The sequence below is a fragment of the Triticum urartu genome, chromosome 5A, assembly GCF_056163025.1.
Source record: "Triticum urartu cultivar PI428250 chromosome 5A, HENAU_Tu73, whole genome shotgun sequence".
Lineage (NCBI taxonomy): Eukaryota > Viridiplantae > Streptophyta > Magnoliopsida > Poales > Poaceae > Triticum > Triticum urartu.
This window is the reverse complement of record NC_141877.1, coordinates 512,006,115-512,029,237: the sequence shown is the minus strand read 5'-3', so window position 1 is coordinate 512,029,237 and position 23,123 is coordinate 512,006,115. Positions and strand designations below refer to the sequence as shown.

General features: G+C 47.4%; 1 long non-coding RNA gene across 1 annotated transcript; it reads right to left on the bottom strand.

The window, feature by feature from the left end:
• Window positions 1–15,362: 15,362 nt before the first annotated feature.
• Window positions 15,363–16,502, bottom strand: LOC125556478 (uncharacterized). Its single transcript, XR_007305101.2, has 2 exons — window positions 15,878–16,502; window positions 15,363–15,771 (listed from the first exon to the last, which is right to left on the bottom strand). It is a non-coding gene; the product is annotated as an uncharacterized LOC125556478 (long non-coding RNA).
• Between the last annotated feature and the right edge of the window lie 6,621 nt (window positions 16,503–23,123).

The following is a 23,123-nucleotide window of genomic DNA, read 5'->3' as shown; positions in this document are numbered from 1 at the left end:
CGGCGGTAGTGCTTCTTCAACCTCTGGTCTTCTTGCTCCAGCCGCGCAAAGCAGCGCCGGTCGTGTCGCGTGCTCCTGCCTCCCGTGGCCGGCTGTGATGCCGCGGAGGCCTCACCGCCCCGTACTACTCCCACCGCTGGCCAGGCCATCCCTCTACTCACCCACACCCCCTGTTATTCTGCGGCGACGGCAGGCTCACACCGCAGCCGAACTAGTGAACCCTCGTACTCCTCTCCGCGCGGGCTTCCACTGCTGCATCTTCCCCGGCTTCGCGTTGTCCCCTTCCTAGGCCTCGCCGTCGTCCAGAATACCGCTCTGGTGCTCTCGGTGCGGCGTGGTCAACGTGATCAACGACCGACTTCCATCGGAAGAGTGCTATACGTGGAGAGGCTGTCAGCTGGGTCCACGGCAGCCGCAAGGAAGTGCCTCCTTATTACGCGCAAAATAATTATTCCTCCACCTGACAGCGGGGACCCACCGGACGGGCCACCGTATTTCACGAAAAAAATGATTCGCCCCCTGACTGCTGGGACCCACGAGCTACATCTTCGCATGCAAGGAAGTGCGTCCGGAAAAAAATGATTCGCCCCCCCTGACTGCTGGGACCCACCAGGCCCCCGACTGCTGGGACCCACCAGCTACATCTTCGCACGCAAGGAAGTGCGTCCGAGAAAAAAAAACGATTCGCCCCCTAACTGCTGGGACCGACCAGCTACATCTTCGCATGCAAGGAAGTGCTTGACAGTCGGGACCCACCTGGTCGAAGCGTACGTAGCGTTGTCATTCTGGTCGTGAACGTGTACGTACATACTGGTCGATGTAGAGGCGCGCACGTGTCGTAGTAGAGGTGCGCACGTGTCGCAGTAGAGGCGCGCACGTAGCATGTACACTTACGTACAGCGGCCAGGGTGCAAGAAAGAAAATACGGCCACGTATGTGTACATACGGGCGGGGTCTCGAACGCCTACTCGCGCATACGTACGGCGAGGGATCGTGTACATGGCTGGGTCGGAACGGAGAAACAGCGTCATCGTCGTGTTCATGGGGATGCAATAGAATGCGTCGTGTTCATGGGGAGGCAACGGAATGCGTCGTGTTCATCGGGAGGGTTTGGACGGAACAGACGATGGAAACGAGGCCTGGGGTACCGCAGAATGGAGGAAACGGCCTTGTGTTCGACCGCCACATTCGAAACGGGATCCTGTTCATTGGGAGGGGTCTGGCATACCGCAAAACGGAGGAAACGGACCTCCTACGGTCGAAACGGGGGTCCTGTTGATCGGGAGGGGTGTGGCGTACCGCAAAACGGACGAAACGGACTTGTGTTGGAGCGCTACGGTCGAAACAGGGGTCCTGTTCATTGGGAGGGGTGTGGCATACCGCAAAACTGGACTCCACGGGATACTGTTCAACTCCACCGTCGACCCCCTCCAGCCTCCACGAGCTACTGTTCATCCACCGTCGACCTCCTCCAGCCTCCACCTGCGACTGTTCATCCACGGGCTCCTGTTCATCCAGCCTCCACCGCGCGCTACTCCACCGGCTACTGTTCAACCACCCCTCCACCATCTACTGTTCATCCAGCCCTCCACACCACGGGGTCCTGTTCAACCACCCCTTCACGGGCACCCCTCCACCGTCTACTGTTCATCCAGCCCTCCACACCACGGGGTCCCGTTCAACCACCCCTCCATCATCTACTGTTCATCCAGCCCTCCACACCACGGGGTCATGTTCGTCCACCCCTCCACCGTCTACTGTTCATCCAGCCCTCCACCACACCACGGGGTCCTATTCATCCAGAGCCAATGCCACCGCTCACTGTTCATCCACCCCCCCCCCCCCCCCCGCAATGCTCACTGTTCATCCCATCGATCAGCTTCACTTAGCAGCAATAGCGAAGGAATCGCTCGATCGGGTTCAGTTAACAGCCATCGATCGATCGCTCGGATTCAGTAACGCGTAGCCTGCAGTGCAATCACTCGGGTTCAGTTAGAGCCCAACGCCTCGCTCGGGTTTAGTTAGAGCCAACGCCTCGCACACACGCACGTACGTGTATGAGAGAAATGCGCATCGCTCGGCCCCCGACCTCCCACCGTAATCGGGAACTCCCCGAAATTTTCCTCCCCCTCGCTTCTACCATGGTTTTTCCATCATAGACGGCCCAAAGAATGTCATGCAGCTGCGTCTCCGGCCTGCCCAGGACGAAAAACCCATTTTCTGTCATGATTTTTTGTCATAGAAGTAGGAGCCCACCACATCTATGATGATACCGGGTTTTGTCACAATTATCCTCATAGAAGTGTCATATGTATGACAGAAAAAAATTTCGTTCGGCCCAAAAAGTCACGGATGTGTCTTTTTTTTGTAGTGACATAATTCAGCAGCCAGAGGAATCGGCCAGGCAATTCTGGACACGGTTCCTGACAAAGAAAAATCAAATCGTCGACTGCCCGGATGTAGAGGCCCTAGCAGCTTTTAAGCACAACATCCGCGACGAGTGGCTCGCCCGGCACCTTGGCCAGGAAAAGCCGAAATCTATGGCAGCCCTCACGACACTCATGACCCACTTTTGCGCGGGAGAGGACAGATGGCTGGCTCGCAGCAATAACATATCAAAGAACCATGGTACTTCAGATACCAAGGATAACAATGGCAGGTCACGTCGCAACAAACATAAGCGCCGCGTCAACAGCGACAATACCGAGGATACGGCAGTCAATGCCGGATTCAGAGGCTCTAAACCCGGTCAGCGGAAAAAGACATTCAAAAGAAGCACTTCGGGCCCGTCCAGTTTGGACCGTATACTCGATCGCTCGTGTCAAATACACGGCACCCCCAACAAGCCAGCCAACCACACCAACAGGGAATGTTGGGTGTTCAAGCAGGCCGGCAAGTTAAATGTTGAAAACAAAGATAAGGGGCACATAGCGATGACGAGGAAGAGCCCCGGCCGCCGAACATTGGAGGACAGAAGAGGTTCCCGCTACAAGTGCGGACGGTGAACATGATATACGCAACCCACATCCCCAAGAGGGGGCGGAAGCGTGCGTTAAGGGACGTATATGTGTTGGAGCCAGTCACCCCAAAGTTCAACCCATGGTCCTCCTGTCCGATCACCTTCGATCGCAGGGACCATCCCACTAGTATCCATCATGGCAGATTCACCGCACTGGTCCTAGACCCAATCATCAACGGATTTCACCTCACTCGAGTCCTTATGGACGGTGGCAGCAGCCTAAACCTGCTTTATCAGGACACAGTGCGCAAAATGGGTATAGACCCCTCAAGGATCAAACCCACAAAAACGACCTTCAAAGGCGTCATACCAGGTGTAGAGGCCCATTGCACAGGCTCAGTCACACTAGAAGTGGTCTTCGGATCCCCGGATAACTTCCGAAGCGAGGAGTTAATCTTCGATATAGTCCCGTTCCGTAGTGGCTATCATGCACTGCTTGGGCGAACCGCATTTGCGAGATTCAATGCAGTACCGCATTATGCATACCTCAAGCTCAAGATGCCAGGACCTCGGGGGGTCATCACAGTCAATGGAAACACAGAGCGCTCTCTCCGCACGGAGGATCACACTGCGGCCCTCGCAGCAGAAGCACAAAGCAGCCTCTTCAGGCAATCCACCAGTTCGGTGATTAAACGCCCGGACACCATCAAGCGTGCCCGGAGTAATCTGCAACAAGACCGCCTGGCACGCTTCGAGCTCGCATAGCAATGCGGCCCCCACCCCAGTCCCCGCCAAACGGCGAAATCCATGCCACGCGTACATAATTACGCATTGAAAATACCATGGGCATAGATGGGGGGCACGACTACAGCACGCCCCAAAACGCGGCTCAACCGCACTAGGGTCCCGCCTTATTATTTTTTCTCTCTTTCAGGACTTTACTCTCTGGAAACCCCGCCCGGTAGTACGATTGCCGGACACACGATACAACAACCAAGGAGGCAGAAAGCTACGTCGCATCATGGAATTCCCAGGTGGTCTCTGATAACGAGTGAAATACCTGCTTTAAATATCATTCCTCAGCTTGCCCTTGGAGGGGACATGTCAAATAGTCCTACTTTTTGCTTATCGCACTACTTGTATCATTCTGCTTCGACGCACCTTTTTGAGTAAACAATGCATAGCACTAGACTATTACCGCATTCTCTATTCTTTTATATATATATGTTCATTCATGACATTTGGCACCCGTACACTCTGGTACGGCCAATACGCCAGGGGCTTAAGCATACCCCATAATACGGCGTGATAAGTCTGAACACTTTCGACAGTGCGGCACCCTAAACTTATAGCATTATATGCATCAGCTCCGAATCATGTCTTGGGTCAATAGTTGGGTTTGCCCGGCTCCCATGTTTTGGTACCTTATGTTCCGCTATATCGGCTAAGGTAGCACTGGGAGAACTACTGCGATTGTGCCCCGGTTCATCTGGGCAAGCACCTCAGTAGAGAAAGCTGAAACTGACTGTCATGATAAGGCGAGAGCTGGTCACTGTTTGAGAGGTCTCGAGTCCCTAAAGACTTATGCCGCTTAGAGCGAGGAGTCAGCTTTGTCCGGCTTAAGGCGTGTATAGCGCCCCGAATTCGGCCTTCCGAATACTAGGGGATTCGCCAAAATTTAAAATCGTAGACTTCTATGTCTAAGTGAGAGTGATAAAACATTATAGTCCAATTGCCTTGTTCGTTGTGTTGAGCACCTCCCTCGAAGGACCCAACAATGGGAAAAAGAGTGCTCAGATTTATCCCGAACACCCCAGCACTCGAGGCATGGGGGCAGAAGCCGACGACTGGCCATCGCTCAGATTTGATAAATAGCCGCACATAAGGTAATATTTTAAATTCAAACAAGTGTTGCATAGCGCACATGAACAAGTTTTCATAATACAGGATCACACGAGCAAGTTCATTCGAAAATTACATCCTTCGCACACTCATCCGCCACAAGACGGGCACCCTTCAGGACACCCTCATAATACATTTCAGGGTGGCGATGCTCCTTGCCCTGCGGTGGCCCCTCCTTCACCAGCTTCTCGGCGTCCATCTTGGCCCAGTGCACCTTCGCGTGGGCAAAAGCCCGGCATGCACCTTCGGTGCATACGGACCGCTTTAATACTTCCAGCCATGGGCAGGCATCCACAAGCCGCCTCACCAGGCCAAAGTAGATGTTGGGAAGGGAGTCGCCAGGCCACATCCCGACTATAAGGCCCCTCATGGCCTATTCGGCCGCCTTGTGTAGCTCGACCAGTTGCTTCAGGTGGTCGCTCATAGGCATCGGGTGTTCGGTCCCAGTATACTGAGACCAGAACAACTTCTCCATCGATCTTCCCTCCTTGGCCTGGTAGTACTTTGCGGCATCTGACACGCTGCGGGGCAAATCTGCGAATGCTCCTAGAGAGCTCCGGACTCGGGTAAGTAATAAGTAATTTGCTTTCACATGATTGCTTTGCATAATGAATGCCTTACCCGCCGCTATCTTCCTCATCGCCTCAATTTCCTGGAGGGCCTTTTGGGCTTCAGCCTTCGCATGCTTTGTGCTCTCGAGGGCCGCGGCAAGCTCGGACTCTCGCGTCTTGGAGTCAAGCTCTAAAGTCTCGTGTTTCTTCACGAGAGCCTGGAGCTCTTACTGCACCTCGCCCACCCGTGCCTCTTGTTTCTCCCGCTCTGTGCGCTCCTTGGCCACTTTGTTTTCGGCCTCGGACAGCGCTTGCTTCAGGGCCGCCACTTCGGACGTGACCCCTGGCACATCCATGATCATCCTGTCATTTTGCAACCACATCTTTTATATATATAGACAAGGTATTACTTACCTTTGTTCTCCTCGAGCTACCTCTTGGCAAGGCCGAGCTCTCTCTCAGACAGCTCGAGGTTCTGCTTCAGTGCGGCGACCTCCGTAGTCAATGCGGCAGAGGTCACCAGCAAAGCCTGCATACGCATACAGACATGCTTATATTAGACTCCTGCAGATATTATTTGATCCTTTATCCGGCTTTTCTTTGTGAACACCAAACAGAGCATCAGGGGCTACTGTCTATGCGGTAATATTTTCCTATATTTTAAGTACTTACCTCAAAGCCTGTTAGAAGGCTCGCACAGGCTTCAGTTAGTCCGCTCTTGGCGGACCGAACCTTCTTGATCACCACACTCATAATATTGCGGTGCTCTTTGTCGATGGAAGTGCCGCGAAGCGCTCCCAGCAGGTTGTCTGGTGCCTCTGGATGGACAGAGGTCACCGGCACGGGCGGCTTGCCCCTCTTGGAAGGGGGCCGCCTGCCAGAGTCCGGAACCACAGGAGGTTCCGGCGCGGTGTTCGGCAGAGGGCCGAACTTGGAGCCCTTGGGAGTCTTGCTCCCTTTGCTCCTGGCGTCCGGAAGGTCGCCTTGAGGCGCCTCCGGGACTATCTCCCCCCGGCTCGGTGCCCCTTAAGACAATACCTCGACATTGTCCATAGGGCAAGGAGAGGAGGCGGTTGGAAGTGTATCACTATTCATATCCAATGAGTCCAAGGAACCGTCCGACAAGGATACGTCGATACGGGCTCGGGGCGGACTGCATAATCATATTCGACGTTAGGAGAAGCAATGCAACAAAAGTATGCTATGAGTTACTCTAGTATCCGAATACTTACGACTTCGCCAGGGGCTTGGCCCTGAGTAGCCACTCGTCTTCGCCGTCGGCGGCGGTGGTGGAACAGTCCAGAAGGAGAGTCCTTCCCTTCTTGGACCCTTCGGCCTCCCCGGTTGGGGCGGCCTTCCTTTTCTTGTCTTCCCTGGCTAGAGGGGGAGAATCTTCATCTTCCTCCTCCTCGTTTTCACGGGAGGACGGGAGGAGTGCGTCTCGGAGTTATCGGACAATGTGTCCGATACCACCTGGCGTTGGGAACTCTTTCGGGTTCCCATGGCCTTCTTCTTGGTCTTGTCTGGCACCTCATAAGGAGCCAGACTCCGCATCTCCGTCAGGAGAGCGTCTACAAGGTCTTCGGGCAGAGGGGCCGGACAGTTAATCTTCTCCGATGTCTCCACCCAGTCCTATCAAAGGCATGGGAGCTCAGACCCCGCACATGGTTAAGCTATGGGAAATAAATACCCTACCAGATGTACAGAACTTACCGGATTCGCAAGGCGCTTCGCGCTGAGCCCGCGGTCCTCGGTAAGAGAAGGGGGACCTCGGTGCCCTTGAATAGCACCTTCCAGACGTCCTTATGCATCGTGTCGAAGAGCTCGCGTAGAGTCTGGTGCTGGGCCGGGTCGAACTCCCATAAGTTGAAAGCCCTTTGTTGACATGGGAGGATCCGGCGGAAGAGCATGACCTGGACTATGTTGACAAGCTTAAGTTTCTTGCTTATCATGTTCCGGATACACTTCTGGAGTCCGTCCGGCTCCACCGATGAGCCCCAGGACAGGCCCTTCTCCTTCCAGGAAGTGAGCCGCGTGGGGATTCCGGATCAAAACTCAGGGGTCGTCACCCAGTTGGTGTCGCGCGACTCGGTGATGTAGAACCACCCCGATTGCTACCCCTTTATGGTCTCCACGAAGGAGCCCTCGAGCCATGTAACGTTGGGCATTTTTCCCACCATGGGTCCGCCGCATTACGCTTGTTGGCCGCCTACTACCTTCGGCTTGATATTGAAGGTCTTCAGCCATAGGCCGAAGTGGGGCCGGATGCGGAGGAAAGCCTCACACACGATGATGAATGTCGAGATGTTGAGGATGAAATTCGGGGCCAGATCATGAAAGTCCAGCCCATAATAGAACATAAGGCTGCGGACGAATGGATGGAGGGGAAACCCCAGTCCGCGGACGAAGTGGGGGAGGAAACCACCCTTTCGTAAGGTTCCGGGGTAGGGACAATCTTCCCCGCGGCTGGCAGCCGGTGCGCGATATTCACGGCTAAGTATCCGGCCCCACGTAGTTTTTTGATGTGTCCCTCCGTGACGGAGGAGACCATTTACTTGCCTCCCGCTCCGGACATGTTTGGAGAGAGTTGAGGAGAAGGATGTGGACTTGGGCACTGGAGCTCGAGTGTGCGAGAATGGATGAGCAAGGAGGAAGAAGGCGTGGGTAGAAAAAGGTGAAACCTTATCCCTTTATAAGGGCGGATGAAACTATGCGCCCCCACCAGCCTGTTAAAACTCGCTTATCCCCCAAGCGCCGTAATTGATGGCGCGGTTGGGTTACCCACGTCCGTATTGATGGGAATCCCGTAATAAGGGGACACGATCTCTGCTTCGACAAGACGTGCCAAGGAAACCGCCTCGCGAAACATGCTGAGATAGGTTATGAAAAATGATTCGAATAAAGACCTGGCTATGGTGTGATGTCACGCTACGGGGTACGTCAGCAGATTAGATTTTTGGAAATATTATTCTCTCTGTGGTGGTATGTGGAACTTGTTTTGCAGAGCTGGACACGATCCTCGTGTTCAAAATCTTCTTTGAAGTATTCGGAGGAGGAACCCGCCTTGCAATGCCGAAGACAATCTGCGCGCCGGACTCATCGTCATTGAAGCCTGGTTCAGGGGCTACTGAGGGAGTCCTGGATTAGGGGGTATCCGGACAGCCAGATTATATCCTTTGGCCGGACTGTTGGACTATGAAGATACAATATTGAAGACTTCGTCCCGTGTCCGGATGGGACTCTCCTTGGCGTGGAAGGCAAGCTTGGCAATACGGATATGTAGATCTCCCTCCTTGTAACCGACTCTGTGTAACCCTAGCCCCCTCCGGTGTCTAAATAAACTGGAGGGTTTAGTCCGTAGGACGAACGACAACAATCATACCATAGGCTAGCTTCTAGGGTTTAGCCTCTTCGATCTCGTGGTAGATCAACTCTTGTACTACTCATATTATCAAGAACAATCAAGCAGGAAGTAGGGAATTACCTCCATCAAGAGGGCCCGAACCTGGGTAAACATCGTGTCGCTGCCTCCTGTTACCATCCGCCTAGACGCACAGTTCGGGACCCCCTACCCGAGATCCACCGGTTTTGACACCGACAATGAAGAACTTGAAAGTCGTCATGAAACACTCTCAACTACTCATCAAAAGCTCTCCTATGATTATCTTCAAAGGAAGCCAGAGCTTGAGAACTTGAGATCAGCTCATGAAGATCTTCAAAAGGAGAACGAATCACTTCGCACTCAACAGATCAGTTTCGCTCAAGAAAAATTTGAACCACCATGTATAAAATGCCTTGAGCATGATAATGCTACTTCTGTTGCTGGATGTTCTACTACTACTACTGTTGCAATATCTTCAACTGTTGATGTGGTAACTAACCCCTCTGCTGAGGATACCACTATTATTGCTGAGGAGAATGCCAGGTTGAAGACATTGCTTGAGACAGGAATGTACAAAAGTCTCGAAGGGCATCAAACACTATGTGATGTCCTCAAGAAACAGATTCTGAACCAAAACCCTAGGAAAGAGGGTGTTGGGTTCGAGAGGAGAATGAATGTTGATGGTTCTTACTGGAAGCCTGAGCAGTACCCCAAAACCACATGGGTTGCTGCAAAGGGACCTTCAGTGGATTCATCTACCTTATCTGGCTTCACTTGTGCTAACCCGATTATCATTGATGAATCCTTTGATGCAAACTATAAACTTTTTAAGAATCAGAATGGTGAAGTGTTTGCAAGGTATATTGGTACTAACTGCAAGAATGGACCACCTTTGAAGAAGATCTAGGTGCCCAAGAGTTGTCTTGAAAATCTTCAGGTAAATGTCATCATGACACCACCTGGGAAGAAGACAAACCCCAAACCAAAGGCAAGACTGCAAGGGATACACAACGCCAATGCCAACCAAAAGTCATCTGGGCCCCGACGACAATGGTAAAGAGTTCGATCAGAAGGTATACCGCTCCATGATTGGTTCTTTACTCTATTTGTGTGCATCTAGGCTACATATCATGCTTAGCGTTTGCATGTGTGCCTGATTCCAAGCGGCACCAAAGGAGTCGCATCACTTAGCTGTGAAGCGAATTCTTTGATATTTGGCTTACACCCCAATACTAGGATTATGGTGTCCAAAGGGCTCAGAGTTTGATCTAGTTGGATTCTTAGATGCTGATTATGCTGGTGAAAAGGTTGATCGCAAGTCTACATCAGGCAGATGTCACTTTCTTGGACGATCTCTTCTCTGTTGGTCTTCAAAGAAGCAAAACTGTGTGTCTCTCTCCACTGCTGAATCTGAATACATTGCTGCTGGATCTTGCTGCGCTCAGCTTCTATGGATGAAGCAAACTCTCAAGGACTATGGCATCCACCTGAAGCAAGTGCCACTCTACTGTGACAATGAAAGCGCCATCAAGATTGCCAACAACCTAGTTCAACATTCGAAGATAAAGCACATTCAGATCTATCATCACTTTCTCAGAGATCATGTCATGAAGGAAGTTATTGATATCATTCATGTCAACACTGAAGAGCAATTGGTAGATATCTTCACAAAGCCCTTGGATGAGAAAAGGTTTTGAAAGTTGCGGTGTGAGCTAAATATCTTAGAATCCTCGAATGTCCTGTAATTGGACACACATCCTAACGCTTATGCATGTGATGACTTAGATGTGCAACACACGAAGTAACGTATAACTTCAAATAATGAAGACATACACTCTAAGTGTGAATACATCAATGCGGAATTTGACTTCGGAGCGCCAAGATAATTGTGCGCCGTGTCTGGGTCTAATACTTCCTATGCGGTGGGTAACGCCACCACCAAACTCTTGGTTGAAGTGTTTTTATTGACTTCACATTTGCATGGTCTTCGCATTTGGTTTGTCTTCAACACTGTTTTGATCTCATTTTTATCTTCACAATATTTATGTGGTCTCATATATATATATATACATAAACACTATTCTGATGACGGGATCAGAATAATATTCTGATCACAACATGAACTTCCCGAGTAACGTGCCTGACCTTCCCCGAGTACTAGGTTGAACTTCAGCTAAAAGGTGTCCAAATGGGGCTTGCGATATACCGTTGGAAAGCTATGGACATCAGTATCATGAACCAAGTTAATTTTTTGGCAAAATGTAAGCGGTTTAAGAGCAGTTTTGAAAACCGTTTTTTCTTCATACAAAAAATGTGAATCGTATTTTTGATCGCATTTTTAAACCGTTTATCGGAATGAGGCAAATAATATGGCATTGGAAAGCTGCTGAAAAAATCTCCTTCCACATGTTGCAAGTTTCTCTAATTCCCTACGGTTAAAGAGTAATTCGGAAAATCATAGAATTTCACAAACCGAACAGCCGAGTTTGTATTTTCGATGCCATTTCTAAACGGCTAATCCAATTGAGGAAAATAATATGGTGTTGGAAAGCTTATGAAAATGCGCTACTTTTTTATGTTAAAAGATTTTTTCAAATTTTGAAAGGTTTAAAAGTAATTTATAAAACGGTACAAGTTCCACCGAGTTCGTATTTTTGAGCTAATTTTTTAACCGTGCGTCCAAATGCAGCAAATGATATGGTGTTGGAAAGATTGAAGAAATGCAAAACTTTTTTGTATATATTATTTTTCCTAATTCATTGCGGTTTTATGTCAGTTTTGAAAATGGCTAAAAACGTATTTTTGCCGTAATTTAACTTTATCGGAATGCGGCAAATAACATACCGCTGAAAAGCTATGGAAAATAAGAAAGTTTTTCATGTTGATGTTTTTCTGTGATTCCTTGCCGTTTTCAAGTAATTACGAGAATGGCGAGATCGTTCGTTCTGCCTTTATCGTGAAACAGATTCTTCGAAAGTGCACCGCGTGAAGAACCTGAACTTCTCGGCATGTCTACTTGAACTTCATTCTGTTTTTCACGTGCTTTTTTTGCCCGTAGCTCTCCATCCACTGCTTGTAGCTCTCCATCCACTCACCGGAATTGAGCAAGTGATATACCGATGGAAAGCTGCTGTAAACACGCAACTTTCCCGTGTTGACCGTTTTTTCATACTCGCGACAATTTTAAAAGTTTTTCATCTCAAATTCATTCACTATAGTAGTCGAACTTCGTGCTGTTTTCACATTGAACTTATGTGACATATTTTCGTTCTTAATTTTCCCATCTGTTTCGTAAGTGTTATACAAATGATATTCTCTTTGTACAAACCTCTCTCACCATATATTTTTTAACTTAGATATTCCTGTTGTTTTGAAGTAAATTAGAGAAATGATGAGATCATGATTTATGCCTTCATTGCGAATGGAAACGCACTGCGTGAAGTAGTTGAACTTCTCGGGCATGTTTGTTTGACCCTCACTCTGTTTTTGACATGTTTTTTTTGCACTGCGTGAAGTAGTTGAACTTCTGGGCATGTCTATTTGAACTTCACTCTGTTTCACTTTATTGCATTTTTCTTATATGAAATACACATCATGTAGTACATGAACTTCCGGTTGTTATCACTTTGAACTTCTCTCTAGTTTGAGAGAATTATTTTAAAACACAAAAAACAACATATTTTTTATGTATTTTAGACATCTAAATACACGGTGAACCTCTCTTGCAAGAATTTTTTGAACTTTTCCTCGCCAAGCACTTGAACTTCTGGCAACCATTTTCTCGTTTATGAGTTGTTTTTAAAAGTCCAAATAATGGCGTTGTGTTTTTTATTTTTTGAACGGGTAAATCCCAGGTTTTAATAAACTCCGAACTTCTCTATTATTTAAATTTGAACTTCACCTTTTTATATTTTGAGTAAAGAATTTTATTCGATTTTTATATGGGAAAAATCAAACTTGGAAATACAAGGTGAACCTCTCTCGCAAGAATTTTTGAACTTCCCCGGACAGAGCACTTGAACATCTTTCAACAAACCTTTTAAGATTTTATTTTTCTATATTTTTTATTCTCACCTGAGATGCATTCATTGCAGTACTTGAACTTCTCGTTGTTTTCACGATGAAATTATGTCGCATTTTCGTGTGTACGTCGAATTACACGCAATTGAATGTCGGACGTCATTTTTTGTTATTTTAAAACATTTAATTGGAGGTCGGACGTCCCGCGATATAAAATTTGAACCGTGCATGGAGGTGTACGTGAACTTCTTGCAACAAATTTGAGTTCTTTATATACTTCGAACTTCTCTATTATTTTAATTTCAACTTCTTAGTTATATTTTTAGAAAGGAAATATGTTTTCGAATAAGCATCAAACTTTTTTTCAAGTTGAACCTCATACTTTCATATTTCCTAGAAATGGAAAGAATTTGAGTTTTCCATAAACATCAAACTACTCCTTTTATTTTAATTTGAACTTCTTTAATTTTATTCTTTAGTAACGAAAGAAAACCTATGCTTTTTTATAAATATCGAACTTCTCTATTTTTACAATTTGGACTTCTTGGTTTATTTGAAATACTTTCTTTTTCCATTTTTTGAAACCGTAAAACAATGTTCTTTTTATTAAAAAACATCAAAGTCATGTTTTATGTTAATTTGAACTTCTTGCTTTTCTTTAGATACAAAAATTTCCTATTTTTTTATAAACTTCAACCTGCTATGTATCTTAAATTTGAACTTCTTGGTTTAGTTTCAGAGATGAAAAAAATTGTCTACTGTTTTGTCTTTTAACTTATAGGCTTTTTGGGGTTGTGTGAACTTCTAGAGTTTATTTTTGTGCAAAGTTACACACACACACACATAATATAACACACACCCACACACTGATACTCACATGTTTTAATTTTGTCTTGAGGTGAATTTTCTAGACTTAAATTTTGTTTGTGCTCTTTTAAATTTATCTGTCAATTCAAGTTCTTAAAAATCGTAAATCTCCATGTTTTGCCTTGCATGTTTAAATAGGTTGAACTTGTTGACATACACATAATACACTTGTTCTTCTCGAACACAACAGTTTGACCGTCACCAATAAAAATTTAAACCGTTGTCAGCGAACAGAACAAAACATTGAACTTTTCATATTTTATATTTGAACCTCTAGGCTTTTTCTAGAAATGGGAGTGAGCGGCCACAACAAAATAAACTTTTATCTCTGTACTGCTGCCTGATGAATGATTTTTTTATTCCATATGCATCTTCTAGGCAGGATGCGTTCTCCCTCAAAAACAATGTCTTTTGAACTTTCTGGGTGGAACTCGTTGAACTTATAGATTATTAAAAAAGCATATGCCCTTTTTAGTTCTCAATCAATATGGTTTTTTAGGAAAGGTACTTCGCATACGAATAAAAATTTATCCACACTGCGACAGAATGTTCTTAGTCCATGAACAAAACATTACTTCACATAGGAACACAAATTTATTCAGACAGGGAACAAATGCCGCTACACTTTCTGCTTTTGCCAGGAAAAAGATGAACTACGAAGAAGCCTATCTCTCTCACTTGAGTAAATGGTTCGTACAAAATGTTCTAATGTGATCTATCTAAACAACAATAGCAGGAACAAATTTCACATTGCGTCCATGTACACTTTTGAAGATGAGTTGCACTAGCATTAATCAAGTTGGCCTGCTGAAAATCAGACACAATGGACTGTAGGCATGTTATTACTGCTGAAAATTGTCAGCCATACAAATTACTACAGAAACTAGTCAAGAATAGTTGACCATGTGCAGCCATACTAATTTATTTTGTGGAATAAACACAAGCAGCTTAGAGGCATACTTTTTGTTCTTACTGATGACCTACAGAGCATGTAGGGAAAGATCTAGGGGAAGGACTAATCAATATTGAGCTTGAGTGACCATCTCAACAGTAAATCCAAAAGTGGCAGCAGCATATATCTCGCTACACTGCACCTCAAGGGAGATCAAATCCCCATGTTGAATAGCATCCCAGCAACAGCAAGATCACTCACCCATTCAAAGACCGACTATCTTTCCTTGTGAATGGCGACAAGCACCAGGATCAACACCTACAGGAAAGAGGTAGATGTTTAGAGGCATAACAACAAGTTCAACTTCATACCTCAACCCATGGACTGCTATTTGAAATCAAGACAACTGTGTTTATGACTTCAAAGATATCTTCAAGCAAGACCCTTGAAATGGAAGTGAACCAAGTAGTAGTAGTGCTCTAACACCCCACCAACGCCAAACAATTCCTAACCTATTTAGTACTGACCCAAAACCTATTTTGTATTTTTTTTCTCTATTCATTATGTATCAGTAAGATGAATTCTTCCCAAAATCCAATGATTGAACTCTCTGGACTATAATCTTTGAAGTTCCAGATTACATTAAAATATACAGACTTCTTTAGGTGCATTCGCACTTACTGTTTGCTGGTATTGCATAAAATTCTGTTTTTTTAGAGTGTTTACTTATAAGACGTGGACCATCAGACAAAAAATTCCCATGGTAGTGGCGGCTTGAAATACCACAAGAAACAAACAGGGAATATACATGAGATATCTTTTTTAACATGTTCAGTACATGGAGATCCTAGTGTACATAAATCATTTCAGTCAGATAGCAACTCGTGACATGTGGTCACATACACAGGCTGAATGCATGCCACCTTGGTAGCCACATACACAGGCTAGCTGAAGCTCAAGTAGCTAACAAATTTTTGAATGAAAAAAAATTAAAGAGGGGATCGCTCTCACAATAAGTCTCCCTTTACATGATTCAACAGAAGTTGAACTTGATGGTGGGCAGCAGGATCCGGGATGTTGTCTTCACGAACGGTCGGCAGCTCCGTCGTTGAACGGCCCGCGGCTACATACTTGAACGGCTCAGGGCTGCTTACTCTGGGGCGCTACTGCAGATCGGATCAGGGTGAGGGTGCTCGCTCTGCAGGACAAAACACACACGCAAGAACCACTGGATATAAGTGCATGACGGGTTTAGGAGCTACAGGATCAGTAGAAATTGAACAGCAGAGTGTATAGGAGTCGACCTTCACTCCAACGCTCAGGAGGTGCCGAGCGTGGCGGAGGATGCCGGCGACGCGCGACCATGGCGCGTGGCCAGCTGCAGGTTGTGACCTCCTCCATCTGAAGTTTGACACCTCCTCGAGCTGCAGGATAGCACCCCATCCGCACGCGGGCTGGTGGTCGCCGGAGAGTGGAGGGTGGTGAAGATCCTCACCGGATCCAGTGACGCCGAGGTGTTCCGGCAGGTGGTGTGCCGCGTCATCGGTTGGGCTCGAGGCTGCGGTGGCGTCGTCGGCGGGGATGTGGCTACGGCGGCGCCGTCGTCAGGGGCGTGGCTGCGGCTGCGTGGCAGTGGCGGCGTCACCGGCTGGGGTCTGGGTGGCCGGATGGGTGCTCCCACGGTGTCGACAGGGAGGAAGGAGGAGATCGGTCAAAGGGAAGGGCGGGCATGGCGGCGCCCGGCTTGCCGGCGGGGCGGGAGTGGGAGGGGGCGGCGACTCGCCAGAAGGAGGCGCGGGCGACGACGCCGGGTGGAGGTGGGGTAAGGGAGAGGTGGCCGTCGCTAGGACTGGGGAGATCGGGAGGTTGGGGATCGGATCAGGTGGGGGACGAGGGGACGTGGAGTGGGATTTTTTTCTTCTTCATGTGTTTTGGGAGTTCGGGAACGTGTCTTCGGGCCCTATATAGGCCGACCGTGATCGGAATAACTATTCTGATCCTGGGATCAGAATAGTGCTACTCTATATATATATATATATATATATATATATATATATATATATATATATATATACGTTTGTGTTCTGTCCTCTACAGCATTCACTTATAGCTATGTCTTCGTGTTTGAATCTTTTGATCTAAGTGAATGTGATCGGACCCTAACCCCCTCTATGCTTCTCCCTTAGATTCTATCTATCCAAATCATATGCATTCTATTGAAACTGTCGATTGTCTTCACTGAATCCTTGTCAGCAGAAGACACAGAGACAAAAATTGAATCTGTTTTAATGCTATATCCTTTTTGCCTGAAACACGGAGAAGCCGGAACGACCACTCGACAATCCAGGCGTGCATGGGAACATGGAACAACTTCCAATGTGTTGCATGCATGCCACGTGTCCTTCAGATGTGAACCGCCAGGGGCACCTGCGTAATAACGTTGCATCGTCCCCATCTCTATAAAGACACACCTCACCGTGGTCATTATCTCTTCTTCAACCTTCTCTCCTCGCACCAAAACCCTAGAGCCTCTGCTTGCTCGCGACAACGTCGGAGACGAAGCGCTTAGCTGCCGCGACATCTCCGACGCCGTCTTCACGCCGGTCGCGGACCTCGTCCTCTCTACAGCTGTCGTAGGTGTCTTCCGTTGCCAAGTTAGGGCACGGGAGATTGAACTGCTCGGCCTCCCTCTCAACTTCGTCTAGCAGTTCTTCGTGTGGTAATTAAATCTCACTTTTACTGCCCCTTTGATTCATCAGATCCATCCAAGTTTGCAAATCTGGATCTATTTTGTTCGCATCTCATATCATGCCAAGTATGTTTACTTATGCTTCACTACTAGTTAGATTCATCACTTGTACTTATTCTTGGATTCCTACAAATCTGGAACCAACTCTCATCAAATAAGTGAATGTCTTCGCACTATGAGGTTAATGTCTTCAAACTGATTTATCTTCAAAATCTTCTAAGGAATGCATATGACCTCTTCCCCTTCCATCTCACCTCTAATGCTGTCACAGGTACATGTCCGTGGGAGAATCCCTTGGTTCTCATAGTCTGCATTCGTTTGCAGTGTTCTTACAGCGACACATCAATTCTCCTGAAGCCAGTTCCTGTTTGACCAGTAGACGGAAGCCATTCACAGTTTTGAAGCCTTTCAACTTGAGTACTATGACCACTGAAAAATCAGCTAGAAAGGGCAGCAGGCAGGGCCGTGGGGATATAGCCAAGGTCCTGCCACCAGATCTCTTTGAACTGTACAAGTCAGATCCTGAAGAAACCTATGGTGAGCGCAAGACACGAATACAATGGATTCAAAGATACTGGGCCAAAGAATGGTTCAAGTACAAATTTGTGACCACTGAGTATGATGGAAAGAACGCCATCAAGCGACCATGGGGAGATATTATATACAAAGGTCTGCAGCCCAAGTCCAAGCCCGAAGCTATTTCTCAAGGCTTCTTTCCATGCATGGTCCGAGGACCACAGCCTAAAGATGCTGACCCATCTAGTTTGCTATGGTGTCACGAAGACAATCTCTTCAAGCGCAACTTTCAGTTTGCCAAAGAGTCTGCCAAGAAGAACAAGAAGCAGTTTGGTCTCGACTTCAACCCTGGTCCATCTGCTCCACGGGCTGATGGCACACGAGATGCCAATCCAAATGAGATCGGCCCCTTCTACAACCTCGAAGGTCTCATCACTCACATTGCTATCCAGGGGCTATGGTGGATCACTAAGCTAGCGACGTGGATTTTGAAGATGTGCCAGCCCCACCGAAGCAGAAGTAGAAATCAAAGGCTTCAAAGCCCTCTGCAGCACCGAAAGTTCTGCATGTGAAGCCATTGGCCACTGCACCTCCTGAACCCAGTGTGCAGTCAGAAGATCTTTCTCGTGTCTCCAAGAAGAAGGAGAAGCCTAAGAAGAAGCCCATGAAGATTTCTGGGCATGAACTGACTCCAGCTGCCATTCTGAGGAACGAAGATGAAACCATTGATACGTCAAGCGACGAAGACTTTGGTGATGATGCTCTTGAGCTTCTGATAAAGACCAAGAAAGAGGCGGAGATCTTCAATGATCTGCCCCTCTTTGATGTAGAAATTCTATACAGCTTCATTGATGAGTGGTTCAACGACCAGAGCATCATCATCGATGATCTTCGACTGCCAGTGGACATCAGCGTCACCTTCCATGGAGCCATTACAAATGAGCTGGCCTTGGCTCAAAAGATCATCGAGATGAAGAACAAAATTGATTTTGAGAAGGCTCAGTTCAAGAAGCACATGGCAAAGCTCAGCATAGCTGATGTTCAAAACTTCAAGCAGATGATGCACAACCTCAAGGAGCAGTTTCACCAGAAACGCGAGGAAGCCAAAGGCTCAAGAGAGCAGATGAAATACTTTGCAGAGAAATGTGTTCAAGCGCACAATGAGGCTGAGAAGCGCAAGGCACTGGGCCGCCCTGGAATCGATCCAAGGATGGCTGCCAAACAGAAGAACAAGTTTGCTGCGGCACACACTGAAGCACAACGGCAGGATGCACCTAGCATTGTCTTCCCTGCCGGCATGACAGGCTCGAAGCCTAAGGTCCCCTCAACAGCTTCAGAGTTGAAGAAAAAAAGGGCAGCTGAAGCTGATGCCAGGAAGCGAAATCACAAGGATGCCTCTGATGGTGCTCCATCAACCACGAAGCCGAAGACAAAGTCTTCGTGAAAAGAGCGTGCTGCTGCCACAGAGCCACTGGTTGTTGAGCCCATCTCCGTTGCACGTCTTGCCTCCTCCAACCAAGAGCGTCAACTTGTAGTTCACGAGCCTGCTACCACAGAGGATCCTGAAGACGAAGAAGTACCATCTGTTGACCCCATCACAGCTGAAGACATTGGTCGTGAAGACAATGTAGAAGATGATGAAGTCCTTTCTCAGATCGAGCACCAACCGGTATCATCGCCTGTTCTCACGAACATCGAACTCATCAGCATTGGTCGTCCTTTGACGCCAATTCCTCAGGATGCGTCGTGGCCTGATCACCCCCAACAAGACACCCCCATTCAAGATGAAACCCCCAGAACTCCAACCCCTCAAGTCACCATGTCAGTACTTAACGACGACTACATGGTGCATACCACTCCATCACCACAGGCGTCGCCCGCATTCCACGGGATTCGCAAAGGCCCTAGGCCTTCAGTCACCATCTCAAGCATTACAGAAGGAGAAGTGCAACAAAGCTCAGTCGCACATGAAGTGTTTCCTGAAGCCACTCCTACTGTGAATGTCTCTGAGTCCGAAGCCAAAGCTGCTGAAGACATTCCGGCTGCATCAGCCAAAGAAAATCCAGAACCAAGACAAGAAGAAGAAAGAGTTGCCACACCCCTTGTCACTCAAAAAGCTGTTCTCGAGGAGAATGTGTCAGTGCCCGACCCTCCTGCTACTAAAGAGGAGGTTGAAAACATTAAGGCGGCCACAACCAACACTGCTGAAGCCAATGACGTTGTCATGGCTGACGACAATGTGGCGCCTGAAGCTGATGTTGCATCCGAAGCTAGTGTGCAACCTGAAGCCCATGTGGATGCTGAAGCCACTGTTCCGTCTCCTAGGCCTCACACAATTGAACAGGCCTTTGATCATGGACAGTTGGTCACTTTGAAATGGCCAATCATGGTTCCTCCCACTGCTCCCGGACCACAATATGAATACCATGTGGAGCATAGGTCTCAGGTCCAGAAGCCAAAGCCCAGACTACCAAGGTTCCCCGGTGTTGCATCATCACCAGGCTCGTTCAGTGTCAACAGCTTCAGGGCACACAACACATTCTTCGACAGTGCCAAGAACCCATACTCGAAGCCAAAGATCTCATCTGATCGCTTCTGGAGCTTTCTGTGGTGCAGTTATTACTCATGTGTCTTATACAATCAAGAGAGGATCTTTCCTCACATGCGTCTGGATTGTGAAGCCACTGCTGGACTGCCCTGCTTGGAAGAAGCCTTAGACCGTTTCAGAGATGTTGGCCTTCTGCAGTTTGTCACTGATAAAGAGCATTGGAACGAAGAGCTTCTGCTGCAGTTCTATGCTACTCTTCACATTCGTGGCTACAACAGGGATCCGAAGACTTGGGTCCTTGAGTGGATGATAGGTGATGTGCACCATGAAGACAAAGCTCAAGATATCATCGAGATTACTCCCCTGCCCACTACAGGTGAATACTATGAACCTGGTTGTCAGTTACATAGGAATGCATTGGAGAGCGTCTTCCAGAAGCCTGAGCCAAACATGAGTCAGATGCTCAGCATGATGAAGCCACTTCCACAAGATGCTGAATATCCGAAGGAATTCTTTGTCGACGACCTTGAGTATCTACCACGGACTATTTATCACATTGTTAGGCGAACTCTATGGCCCGTCAAAGGACATTCTCCTGCAGCCAAGCTTGAAGGAGCGATGAAGACATTGGTGTTCTATATTCTGAATGGCATCAGCTTCAATGCTCAATATTTCTTCATCAGGCAACTTGCTGCATCAGGAATTGATCTCTTTAGCCTAAAGTTTTATGCTCCATGGGTATGCGCTTAATCAAGCTTCACTCTTCCATCAACTATCAGCCCTCTGCGCGCAACCATCTCATATTCTTGCCTGAGGTTGATATGTTCGTTGAAGCCATCTACCTTGAGCCTGCCAAGGAGCCTCTTTATCTTCATAATGTTGATCGCCAAAGCTTCACGCAACCCATTGAAGGAGTTCTTGCTGCAACTCATGTCTATCCTCTGGCTGGCAATACACGTGCACCTCATCATGCAACTACTGAAGCCACTGACAGCACCATTGCTCAAAGGCCTCGGAAGCGATCTCGTGTGCTCAATGACTGAGAGCTTCTCATGGCCTTGCATCAGAAACAATATAGGCACCACGACTGGCTAAAGCGTCAGATGCAGAGCATCTTGGTGGACGTCAATCACATCAGAAACTTGGCCACCAAGAACTCATTTGTTGCTCATGAAGCCTGTAGGAGGTCCTGAAAGAGTCTCACACTTCTCTGCTCTGAAGATGATCTTCGCGAAGATGGCTTCACTGAGGGTTTCAAATTTGACTCCACTCCTCTTCGCAATGCAAGATGGCGTCAGACTCCACCAATTGAAGATTCGGAGTATTCATCTTCGGCTGCAACTGTTGTTGCAAGAGTCGTCGAAGAAGAAGATGATGCCACTTCACAAGCCATGGCTTCACCATGTCTCGACACTGCACCAGGCCCCTCTGCACCACCGAACGTCAATGTCGACCCTGCGCCTTCATCTACTCCTGATGGGAATGAGTAGACACTCTATGTCTTCAAACCTTTTTGGTCCTTACTGACAAAAGGGGGAGAAGCATATGAGTTGATAGTCTTCAAGCGGGTCCATATGGGTGGTTGCTCTTTTTGCTAAGTGGTAAGAACTCCCATTTTTGATACATTTGGTTCTTTGGGTTGTAACACTTAAAACTTGATGGTCGCCTGCCACTCTGTCTGCCACTTTGTGATGCGATGATAAATTCCGCATGAAGTCATTCCGCAGATGTCCATTTCTCTTTATGCATGCCATTATCTTCGTTATATCCTTACTTGCATAATGAATTGTATTTATAAAGTTAAAAGGATCTCCACAATTAAAACATGCCATGTGCATTTGCATTCAAGAGCAAACTACTTATATGCACATCTTCAGGGGGGCCCTTTTGCTACTTATGAAGACAATGCCTTTACCCCTACAATTTCACATACCTTTATCCCCATTGAAAATTTCAACCAGTTTGTCATCAATCACCAAAAAGGGGGAGATTGTAAGTGCATCTAATGCCACCCCTAGTTGGTTTTGGAGTATTGACAACAAACTTGGTTGAGGGACTAATGTGTTTGTGAGAATTGCAGGATAATACAGGTAGTAGTCCCTCATTGATTCGGTTTACCTACCAGAGATGACCCCTAAAAATGTGTGAAGACATTGAAGACAATGGTGGTCTGTGAAGTGATTCACATTGAAGACTATGACATGAGAAGACATCGTGTGAAGACTATGGAGTGCGAAGACATAGTTGTTTCGTAGTTTCCTTTTCTTCTTTGTTGAGTCATAGGAACCACCATACTGTTAAGTGGGGTCCAAGTGAACAAAGTCAGAGTGACTGAAATGATGCTCAACCAAATCCTATGTCTTTGAGCGAAGACAATGAGAGCAAATCTTATCCAGAGCTGGATAAGTCAGCTTTACTTGTAGCCCAAGTCAAGCTGCCGCGTGTGTTTGAAATCTGACCGTTGGACACGTGTCAGTTCCTTAGTGACCCAGGGTCATTTTGGACAAATCAGGTCGAGTTGCCTCCTGGCTATAAATAGCCCACTATCGGTGTCAAAACCGGCGGATCTCGGGTAGGGGGTCCCGAACTGTGCGTTTAGGCCGGATGGTAACATGAGGCAAGGGACACGAAGTTTTACCCAGGTTCGGGCCCTCTTGATGGAGGTAAAACCCTACGTCCTGCTTGATTAATATTGATGATATGGGTAGTACAAGAGTAGATCTACCACGAGATCGGA